Genomic DNA, 12,925 nt, shown 5'->3' with positions numbered 1-12,925 from the left:
CCTAAGAAAAAAATTCTTTTTACCATTATCAAATTAAAATAATATGTTTGACTTATCTTTTATTTTTCAAATAATTTAATCTGCTTTTTTTTAAACTCAGGATGAATCAAATAATGGTTTTATTAATATTATTGTATTGCTTTTAATTTCTAAAAAATATGAAAATTAATACAACTTATTGCAAATCAATTATAATAAAGAATTAAATGTAGCATTTTAATTTATAATTTAAAATGTATATTTTATGTAAATAAATAAATCATTGACCCTTAAAAAGTGTTGGTTTGTTGTACCACATCCGAAAAGATGGGGTTTCATTATGACTTTTTAAACTAAATTAAATTTCGAGATTCATATACGTTAAAGTAATAGATTTAATTAATAGTACAACATGATCAGATAATGGACTATTACTTTCACTACCTGCTGTGATATTTAAGTGATTCAAATATTCTGGAGTTATTTATAAAATGACTAAGAACATTTGACTGGATAAATAGCTTTATTATTATAATCATAAGATTTTAAGATTTTTTCAGAATGGAAACATATTAAAATGACATCATCACTAGGGTAGCTCAATCCACCTTTTTGTTTTTAATGTAATCAACGAATTCATGAAATCTTCTTTATTTACAGCACATAAAGCTGTTAAACATAGTTCACATCTAAGAACAGAAGTTAATTTGCGCACAACATATCCATCAGTATAAATTATTACTTCTTTTGAAAAATCACTATGAATATAATTATTTTGGCAAGTAATATAATCGTGGTCTGATACAAAATTATTATGAATAATTGAATTTTCTTCGGAATCTACTATATTATCATAATTATTATTTGAATTATTGTTAATAACTTTAATTGGATCAGAATTTGAATAATGTAAAATGTCTATGTGGTCAAGCGGAATACAATTACCGGTATTAAAATGTTCAATATTATTTTGTCTAATGACCAATTTTTTATAAGGTGACCGAAACTGTCAAGCAGTTGGGTTGTTTTTATCCCAGACAGCAATGTTATGTTCATACAAAATTGTAGGAATGTTGTTAATAGAATAATTACCTTATGAGAAAGTTCTATTATAATTTGTATATAAGTATTCAACGTTTCTATAATCTTCTGTCATAATTATTTGGTCACAAAAGTAAGGTTCACTTAAAATTATTTTTAATATGTTTTTATAACATTTATCATTTATCATTCCCATAATATTTTGATGAGTTATTTTTTTTCTCTTCTTTGTCTTTGATTCTGAATTTTGAATGATCCAACCAAACCCGTAGTGGGGCATCAATTTTTTGATCTGGAACTTTTGCATATTGTACGTTCATTCTCACAGCATCTTAAACAAATTGTTTATCATAAATTATTTACCAGAAAAAACAAGTAAATAAAGTGACTTAATAGTTAATAGAGGACCAAAAAGAAAATAATAAAAGTAAGAGAAACTAACATTCATCCGGAAAGAATAGTTTTTTTGTTAATGCATATTTAATTAATAAAAAATATGGTGATTTATTTTGTTGAAAATACCAATTGAATAATATTGATAAACTCAAATAAATACCAATAATATTAAATGATACAATTGATATAAATTTATATTTAGAAAAATTAAATGTTGAAACATTTTTTTGAATAGTAAAAATCTTTTGACTTGAGTATAAGAAATATCGTAGGTTTCAAATTATTATAAGTTAGATAGGTAGAAAGGTAAGATACAGATGACTCAATGCCTGATGTGTAAAAAATTATAATGTTTAGAAATACACAAAAATATCATTTAAAAAATAAACCTATGTGGTAGCAGTATAACGTAAAATAACATGTTAAATTAATTAACCCACTAAAAAACTAATATTTTAGGTAATATAAGTTTAGGTTACAGTTATAAATTAGATATTATTTACCGTGTTGAATATATCTTTTATGAAGTAACTAGTAAGTATTAAAATAATGCAATAAATACAAGCCGCGTAGGTACAGTGACAATGCGACGTAATATTCTAATATACTATACAATATACATGTATGCAGTATGCACCGTATATTTACTAGTTCCGTCACTGACCGAAGGTTGAGAAAATAATAAACATCGCTCCAGAATGAGCACAATTGTCAATTATTGTCGGCACTCGGCTGACCGCTGACTACGAGTAGTGGGCGTGGCTTAAACGTCGCGTGCCTGCGCATCGCGAAAACACTTAACAGCGCGTTCTCTTGGCCGTTGTATGCGTTTCGCTTTTGGTGTAGCGTCCTCTTAATGGTTTTATCTCTTACAAAAATTATGTTTATGTCACTTATCAGATTTGTGACGTTTATTGAATTTTATTAATTACATAGGGATATGATACAATTGAAGGTATATAAGGTAAGGAGAGTTATAACTATAATAAAAATACAGATTTATAATACCTTACCTATGAGTACACGATAAATTTTCAGACTTCTAAATGTCTTATTATATGTTTGAATCCTGTTAAAGAGTAGCTTAAAAGCAATTTATCACCACACAAACTAGAAATTATTCTCCGCACACTTGTGTTCAGATTGGTATTATCAATTAATAAGGATAAGTTGCATACCTAAAATAAGTAAATTAAATATTACAAGATGTAAGTTAATATGTGAATATAGGTACAAGTCAGCCATAGAAATAATAAATAAATTATATTTAATAAAATAAGTTTTACCAATTCATTTTTAAAATGGATATCATCTATCTTTTTTTCAATATCCATAAGTTGGTCTTCAGTAGTTATAGGAAAAGTATTCATATCTAAACAACTTTGTTTTGGAGTATCTGTTGATACAAAATTATTTTCATTTGATTTAGATACGAGTGCTTGAATCTTTTCATTTGTGTCTTTAACAATGGGCATCATAGCACTTATATCATATTTAAAATGTGTTAAAGAAGTAAATACAAATTTTTGAAAATCTAAAAACGAAAACAAAGTTATACATGAATCATACAATAATATATAGTTGGTTAGATGAGTTTTAGAGATGTTCTTTTTTTTCCTTATATGGTGCCTACCGCATAATACATTATATCCATAGAAGAATAATGTATTGTATAATAACGTATATTGTGTTATGCCAATTGTACTAACATAATTATCATTTATACCTTATATAATATATTTTTGTCTTTATTTAAGTATGTAGTAAGATATAATTAATTTAATTTATAAGCAATATTCTGAATAATAATAATAAGCATTAAGCATATTATGTTTATTTATTTTAATTTTACTTTACCATGGGAAGTCATGAACGCATTATTATCATTAACATTAAATGGCACATTTTTTGACTTTGATGAACCTAACTCTGAAGTTGATTCTACAACAAAATAATACAAAATATTTTTATTATTTTGTTTTTTTCTTTACAATAGTAAAAATTAAATTTTAAGTATAATAATACTCACCTTTATTCAACATTTTACTACTTTCTTCTAAAACTAAGGTTCTTGTCACATTTGCCAATTGTACTTTTTCATTAGTTTCATTACTAACACTAGAAATATTCCATTTTCTTCCAGGTGAATTAAACAGACTTTGATTATTAAGTTCAAATTCAGTTTGTTTTTTTTCATTAAATGCATCGACTTTCCAGATCTGTGTGTTAGGTGAGAATGATACAACACTTGTTTTGGGTTGAATAATACTCCTTTCTGAAGATGAATCATCATCGCTTACTTTTAAATTTGTACATAACAAATTACATAACGTATTACAATTTCAAACATAAACTAAAACTCAATGCATTTATTTAAAATTTAATTTTATCATGAAAACATATATTTTAGTTTTTTATAATATTAGTTATAATTATTTCAAGTACTGCTAATTATACCTTTATAGTTTAAGCATTTAATTTCCCAGTTTGGGTCATTATCTGAATCATCCTGGTCATCACTTATTGACCCATCATGATCGTTAACAGCTAATGATTCAAGAAGAGTATTTTCTAAGAGTCTATTGATTGTATCATTGTAGAATCTGAATTGTTAAATTAAATTAAATTAAATTGCCAACAAATATTTAATTTAACACAACAATAAAGTTGAAGATAAATTAGTAATATAAATAATATAATCTTTTAGTTTTTTAGCATTACTTATAATAGATGTAGAATATTAAAATAGATTGTATTCAAATCAAAATTCAATAAAAAAAATCGGTAAGTATTTTAAAAACTAAGTTCTAGAACAGACATCTTTGAACAAAGAAGGGGCATTGTTTTTAGTGTATTTTTATTCATCAGAGCTTAATTTTTTATTTTTTATTATGACTTCATCTTCTGTAGATAAATCAGAGTTAAAAGCTGCCCTCGGTAGTTTGGCTTGGGCTTCAGCTAATGTTGCTATAATGCAAATAAAGTTAATTAAAAATAATATCATACTTTATAGGTGTAAGGAAATAGTTACCATAGTTTTTAGTTCCTAATATGCGTGATGGATAATATATAAAATCCATCTTATTTGGCTTACTTCGGTTTTTAATTAATATTTTTACATTTTTTGTTGATTTTGGCCAAGCACAAAATCCTTTTTTGACCCAATTATCAGGCACTGCTTCTATACTATCGTCTTTATAGAATAGAACGACATCCAATCGAGCCATCTATAAACCAAAAATTAACTTAGAGGAAATGGAAGAACAATATCATTGTATTAATTAATGTTTAAATATTTAAAATGACTAAAATGTTAAATTATTTTGTATTTTTGATTTTAAAATAAAATATATCCATCACAAAAGTAAAATAAAATAACATTTACTATTATAAAATTATATGCCTATTATGACTCAATTTGTTCTCTAGTATGTATTATTGACATAGCAAATATTTTTTTATTATGATTAAAAATCATCATTTTACTTTTTATATCGGTGATACTCCAATAATTTAAAGTGTCTGATAAGTTTTTTTTCACATAGTACATATATAGCATAATTGAATTTATTGGTTCAATGAAAAACGGCTTTGAATAACAAAACTTTCTTCCAATTATTATAACATTATTGTTATTCATTTCTATAATATTAACACATTCAACAACTTCTCCATTTTTTGTTAAAATAAAACTATCAGATTCTTTTTGTTTTTTAATAACTATATGTATATTAATAAAAAATAAACTGTGAAACTGAACTCCAAATATATTATCCATAAGTGGCTCATTTGAATGAGGTATTTTAAGAATAATAGGGTTTTCATCCAATTTTATACTTTTAAAAAGAATTAATTTTGATTGAGTTTATTTCAGAATATCTTTTGATGACCTGTTCTAATGGCTTTTCAGGTTTTCTTATAAAAGATTTTAGTTCTTTCATATAATTTTCAAAAATGAATGCACTACATTGATCAAGTGGTCCGAATTGATCATAATATAATCGTCACATAGATGTAATAAAGTATGAACATTATGTGATACAAGGTATTCACCATATAAATTTTGAAATTGTTTAACAAAGTAATCCAGTAGATGTCTTGCATAATTAACCAGTGATTTTTGATCAGGACTGAGTAGTATAATCATAGCAATACTTAAGGACATAAAATGAGAATAACATTCATCATTTAATTTACCTTTTAATACAACTGGTCCTGAATATAATAAAAAAATCTTAGCTCCACAGCTTTCCAACGTACAACTTCAAAAAGACTTCTACTCTTTCAAACAAAATCAATCGAAACATCAGTATTTAATGCCAATAACGATTTAGACAGATCTTTAATATCTTTCGAAGGTAACCGGATTTTCAAGGGCTCAGATTTCCAAAGCAACAATAACTTTTTCATTAACAATTGTTTTCAAAACAAACTAAATGCATATAGTCCAGGGGGAATGATTTTACTAAATCAAAATTATTCAGTTGAGTTAATACTGATGGAGATTCTGATGTATGATAATCGTCAGCTACCATATTTATATATAAATGACGATCCCTTAACCCTTTGAATACCACTGGGAAGTATATGTCCCAAAAAGGTTTTTATACATCCCAGTGACCATTTGTCCCTTTAAATAACGTGTCCGAATGTCCCAATGGTTTTTATTGGTTTTTCAACTGTTATTTGACTTGTTTACTCATAGATTGCAGCACTTGTAAAACTAAAATGTGTTATTTTTTGATTTAATTTTGTATTTCCGTTATCATTTTTTCATACCACTGCCGTTTTCTAATTTATATTTTGATAATTAATTATTCTTATTAATTGTGTGCTTGTTTTGTTCATATTTATATTGATCTATGACGAAATTCAAAGGTAGATCCAGTTTGAAACAGTATATGCCACTCAAACCTATAAAACGAGGAATAAAGATTTGGGAGCGCTGTGACTCTAACACTGGATATGCTTACGATTTCAACATCTATAGTGGAAAAAACGAGTCAAATGACACTGAGAATAGAACACTGGGGGAACGAGTAGTTATGAAATTAGCCGAGACGATTCGTGAACCAAATGTGGTACTTGCTTTTGACAGATTTTTTACAAGTGTGCGGCTTCTCACAATCATAGATTATCCTGCTCTTGGTACATGTATTATGAATCGGAAAAACGTACCTAAGTTTGATGGCAGATTACAAAGAGGTGAACATCAATTTCGCAGTTGTTCCGATGGATTGATAGCAGCAAGATGGCAAGACAGTAAAGATTTTGTAGTAATTAGTAATTGTCATATGCCGATTGTTGGAGAAATTACACGTAAGCAAAAGGATGGGTCAAAATTGAAAGTGTCTTGCCCAAATTCTATTATTTTTTATAATCAAATTATGGGCGGAGTAGATCTGTCAGACCAAAAAGTAAGTGTTTATGATTGCAGCCGTAAGTCAACGAAGTGGTGGAAAAAGGTGTTCTACAAATTATTGATGTCATCGGTCGTAAATGCATGGATCCTCTACAATGAAGTCAATGAAAACAAAACCAGACTACTACAGTTCTTGGTACCATTGGCTGAACAAATGATGGCAGTAGGAAAGGAAAATAGTGCAGTAAAACGCAGGAGAAACAGTGGAAGACCATCAAAGATCGCGAAAACACTAATCAATGTTGGAGACTATTTACCTGTCGAGGCCATGACTAGGCGAAGATGTGCGAGGTGTTCAATGAAAAAAAAAGAAACCAGAACTAAGCAATTGTGTCAAATGTGCAATTTACCACTATGTAAAAACTGTTTCACATTGTACCATACTTCATAAAAATTAATTATATTATTTCAAAATGTCAATTCACCTAGCTATTATGTTATGTTTTTTGGTAAATAATAAAACGAATAATAAAATATAATACTGTTATAATGAAATTAAAATAATGTTTTTTTATATTTTTTCGTACTTATAAATATGAATGAAAAATTATCCCAGCTTTCCTGAACCATTGGGATATATTATCCCAGCTTTGCTCAACCATTGGGATATATTATCCCAGCTTTTCTCAACCTTTGGGATACATATCCCACACATACAATACTATTGGGATAGATGTCCCACTCATGCAATACCACTGGGACATAAATATCCCGATAAGAATTAACCAATGGGACATATGTGTCCCACCTCCCCTAAATGTCCACCCCTTCATTTTTTTTTAAACAAGAATTGGGTTTGGGTTATTAAAAGTCTCCTAATTCCGTTTTTAAAAAAATTAAAAATTAACTCGAAGAATTTAAAATTGGTATTCAAAGGGTTTTAATGTATATGTTTTGTTAGAGTATGGAAAACAAACTCTATTTTTTTGATAATCACCGTCAATGAAACAACGGGTACATGAATGAAATCCTGAATGGGTTTTAACACGTAGGCGTATTTACTCAGTGATGGGCTATGTTTTATCTTACATTCTGGATACTACTGTACGTTATAAAAAAATTATTTTTTTGGAAGATGAATTTGTATTGCTCACGAGTATGGTATATAAGGGAGAGCGTGTTTTGGTCATGGAGTCTAAAAAAATAGATGGATGTAGAACTATATTAAATCGAAGATATCTTATGACAATTCAAGATTTAGAGAGCACAATTCTTGAAATCATAACAATGAAAATCGCGATCACACGACCTATTATTTTAAATCAAATCGATCAAATAACCGACTACCTTAAAACCGATTTTAATGTTGATAAATCAGCGAAACTTGAAGAAGTAGTTTCAATAACAAAAGGAATTCATGCCGAATTAATCACAAGCCATATACCGAAAAACAAACAGAGTTTCATACATCAGATAAAATTACTCGCAACTGAACAGCTGGCAATCAAATGGATGGAAAAGCTGAATAACTCTAAAAATGTATGAAAATTTATTTAAATATTTCGATAGTTAACATTTTTGTATCATGATTACTTATTTTTATTACAGAATAAAACGGAAGCTTTTAACGTTGACATATGGCCACCAAGATACTCAATTTTGTCACCGTCGATTATACATGACGAAAACGATTTATCACAGTCACGGGTAATTTAAAAATTAAAAAAAAATATTTTTCTCGAGTTAACCGTTATTTTATTTTTAGGGTGCTGACGAGGAAAGGGGGTTTCGAGAATACTTTTCAACACGTTCGAGTTTACCAACGAGGGCACCAATTCGGAAAATCAAACCTATGGTAATACACACATTATTTACTTGATAAACGGATATTGATAAATTTTTATTACAGGCTGTTGACGAGAACGATGGTCCGACTTACTTTAACAGATTTTCACCATCCCCACCATCTTTGTTTGACTAAACAGACGGCAAGTCTCAATCAACTCAGAGGAATACGAAATTAATTTTATAATTAATAATATCTTATTAATGATGATAATAAATATTCTTTATATCATAACATGTGTGTTATTCATTTCGTTATACATATCCCCACCATATATGATAGAGTAGGGATTAATCCCCGCTCCACACGGCAGCACTGCATAAAACGTGTGACACGAGCATAGAACAAGTCAGTCGTTATCCGCTCTTCAAGTCGTAATCCCCTCTTCGAGTTATTAACAATTTGTGCGTATAATCAATCATAATGGTTAGTAAACTTATCGACTGTTCAACTTTTTTCGTAGATGACAATATTTTTATAAATATAGGGTTAGATCCTGATTTTATGTTTAATTGTATCATATGTATTTCAAGTAACTCTCAGTGCGTGAAAATTAGTGTGGGATTATATGAATCTCTAAATGTAGTTCTTAAAAACGCCAATTTTTTGCTGCCATCACACTTACTGTTAGAGGAGTTTAAATTGATGTCAATAGAACCATACAACGGATGCGACATACTGTCAATCAAATGTTTGCTTCAAGACCAGAATGTGCAGTTGACAAAAGGGAATGTTGCAAGGATCTTACAGTTAAGTGGTGCCATTGAAGAAGTTATTCAGATGAAAACAATGTACCCACGGCCCACTGCATTGGATCAGGCATGTAAGATTTCAATGTTTCTCGGAAAGGAAATGCCGTTATCTAAAGATACAGCCATAACCGATGTTGAAGATTATTTGAACCGCATCGAAGTTAGGAAACTGAAAGAATGTATTCCAGTCGCAGGTACTTGCTTAATAGCAGATTTGAAAATCAAAGCACTCAAACAATTAGCAAGAGGCTGGTTATCTTATTCGGCAAAAATTGAGGTAATACAAACATATTTTTGCATATTATTTTATACTAATCAAAAACATTTTTTTTTTTTAGCCTGGAGTCAGCAGACCTAAGACAAGAGCATTCGTAGCACGTGAAAGGGAAATAGCAAGCCGTAAATTGAGTTTTGGAAAATAATTAATTATGTAATATTTTATTGTGACTTTGGTACATTAATAAAAAAAAAAAAAAAAAAAAAAAAAATGTAATATTTTATACTTACATTTTTATTGTGGCTTTGGTCGATAATAATAAAAAACAACGTGATGTTTAAAAAAAGTATTTTTATTTACAAACTATTTACAATTTCCTTACATCACCATTGAAAGGGTTATAAGTTATAATTTGATCGTGTAAAATGAGACAATAAGCTGCAGTCTTCGCTGGAATGGCTTTGCCTGTTTCGAACTCGATGCGTAAATCAACAGTCGACGATTTTACGTTGTCGTTTTGTCGTGATAAATCTACGACTATGATTGGTACGTATTGTTCAAAAATGGTTTTTGACAGTAGAGGCTCACTATATTCTCTATCGTAGTATGATTTTTGTAAATCTGTATATGCTTTATATAAAATGGCCGTAACGTTGTTTGTGAAATCTGAACGGAAATCTTCGTATGGATACACTTCAGAATTTAGATGTATTTTAAGGTTTTTCAGGTAACAGTGATCGAATCGTCCAGACGGATTAAATAAATTACTTTTTCGATCTGTTTGAAAGCCAATTAATGCAAATCTGGGTTTCTCGAGCAAACTGCTCGATTTAACCGTCCAATTTTAACTACCTACAAAATAATTTGCAAATAATGATAATTTTAACTAATTTTTGTCAATATTTGAACTTCAAATGCTAATAAAAAAAAAAAATCTGGTAGGTAAGTCATGGATGTCGCTCTGCTGTACAGTATAGGTTACAAGTGGGTTACCTACTGTAATGGATGGAATTAAATTTAAATCCAATGATATTATATCATTGTATACGAAAAACGATTCTGAGCGGAGACAGTTTATCTGTCTAGGATTTATTAAAGATTATTAAAAATTTTCAAATCTTACTAATCTTAGATTTAAAAAGAAATTTTTCAAGAATTTCTAGCTTAAAATAATTTGCGAATTTTTGTGATTTTTACGTGTTTTGTCAAAATTCAAACTTTGAATGCTTATAAAAAAAAAAAATGTGACTGAATTTATTTTATTTTTCAACTGCTATTGTAACAATATGTTAAGAGCTTTGTATTAAATTTTCAAGCTTTTCTACCCAACAAAAAGGCTGATAAATTATCTCCGTTCAGAATCGTTTTTCGTATACAATGATCCTATCATTGGATTTAATTTTAACACTACTGTATATAATATAATGATTCACACGGCACCTAATGTACTGCACAGCCACTAGACCACCCTTTTTAACTTCGCAGGTAATTAATTTAAAGTTTAAACCATATTGTATATAAGTATATTCAGTGGCGCCCTACCATATATTCATGTCTTGCGACTGCAAGACTTAACATTGGGGGTGGGTGTATGAAAATGTGATACTTGGTCATGAAATCTTAAATCGTTAAATCATACATGGACACAAAACACATGGCATAATATTCGTAATACAATAATTAATAATATTAACTACAATACGCCATTACGTCAATACATTGCATATTATATTAAGTATTTAAGTATAATAATAATATAACGTATAATGCACAAAATAATATTTATTTTATACATGAATTATTATTTATATAGTATAATAGTGGGTACTGTGTAGTACATTATTAGTATAGATAATAGGTATACGAATATACGAGTACAATATAGCCAGTGAAGTATAGACACTATAAAAAAAAAAAAAAATAGACAGTATAGTAATATTTGATATTATCTAATATCTTATCTGATTCCCAACGAGACTCCAATTAGTCCAATTTCTACAAGAGATTAAAATGTAGATATTTATTTATAAACGTAAATCCCGTAGGCCCGTAGATCGTACTAAATCATAATCGGCTCTTATACGACTATAGCAATACAGCCTACTAAAATAATATTTGTGAATTGTGTTTTTCTTTTTTGTTTATTGGGTTGGTTGTTGGGCATTACTCATTACTATTAGTTATTACTTATTAGCAGTTTTGTACAATTGTACAGAGTACAAACAACAGTGTCTATTTCATATTTTATTGTACCTATTTACGTCATTCAACAGTGTTGTGTTTAAATTAAAATTTTTTTTTTATTTAATATTTGATTAAATTTCATAAATAATTAAAAACTATGAGTTTAGAAAAAGTTTGTATGTGTGGTAAACGACGAGAAGGACTCAATAAAACAAATTGGACACGACATATTAATTCGTGTAAGACAAGAAAATTAAGTTTGAACAATAGTATTTCTCGGTTTTTTGGTGTCTATAGTTCCAGTTCCAATCAAAATAATACTCATATTAGTCCTATTGAAACTGAACTAGAAGGTATTTTATTATTTTTAAATTTAAATTAATTAATAATTTATTTATGTAGGTATTTACTTTTATATTTGTTTTATAGAAAACAAAATAAAATATATTGCCAGTTCCAGTAAAAATAATACTCATATTAGTCCTATTGAAACTGAACTAGAAGGTATTTTATTATTTTTAAATTTAAATTAATTAATAATTTATTTATGTAGGTATTTACTTTTATATTTGTTTTATAGAAAACAAAATGAAATATATTGCCAGTTCCAGTAAAAATAATACTCATATTAGTCCTATTGAAACTGAACTAGAAGGTATTTTATTATTTTTAAATTTAAATTAATTAATAATTTATTTATGTAGGTATTTACTTTTATATTTGTTTTATAGAAAACAAAATGAAATATATTGCCAGTTCCAGTAAAAATAATACTCATATTAGTCCTATTGAAACTGAACTAGAAGGTATTTTATTATTTTTAAATTTAAATTAATTAATAATTTATTTATGTAGGTATTTACTTTTATATTTGTTTTATAGAAAACAAAATGAAATATATTGCCAGTTCCAGTAAAAATAATACTCATATTAGTCCTATTGAAACTGAACTAGAAGGTATTTTATTATTTTTAAATTTAAATTAATTAATAATTTATTTATGTAGGTATTTACTTTTATATTTGTTTTATAGAAAACAAAATGAAATATATTGCCAGTTCAATATTATTACCAGTATAATGTAACATAACATAAAATTAATTTTAATGTTTCAGGCTTAAAAGATAATACAAGGATTTTACCATTAG

General features: G+C 27.8%; 2 pseudogenes; both read right to left on the bottom strand.

Annotated features, from left to right (window-relative positions):
- Positions 1 to 1,199: 1,199 nt before the first annotated feature.
- Positions 1,200 to 4,643, bottom strand: LOC149057104 (uncharacterized; annotated as a pseudogene).
- A 179-nt stretch (positions 4,644 to 4,822) lies between these two features.
- LOC149057103 (uncharacterized) lies at positions 4,823 to 7,830 on the bottom strand (annotated as a pseudogene).
- Between the last annotated feature and the right edge of the window lie 5,095 nt (positions 7,831 to 12,925).

Source organism: Diuraphis noxia, unplaced genomic scaffold, assembly GCF_037042655.1.
Source record: "Diuraphis noxia isolate RWA-SAM2 unplaced genomic scaffold, SU_Dnox_SAM2 contig0003, whole genome shotgun sequence".
NCBI lineage: Eukaryota > Metazoa > Arthropoda > Insecta > Hemiptera > Aphididae > Diuraphis > Diuraphis noxia.
This window is presented reverse-complemented; position numbering and strand designations above follow the sequence as displayed.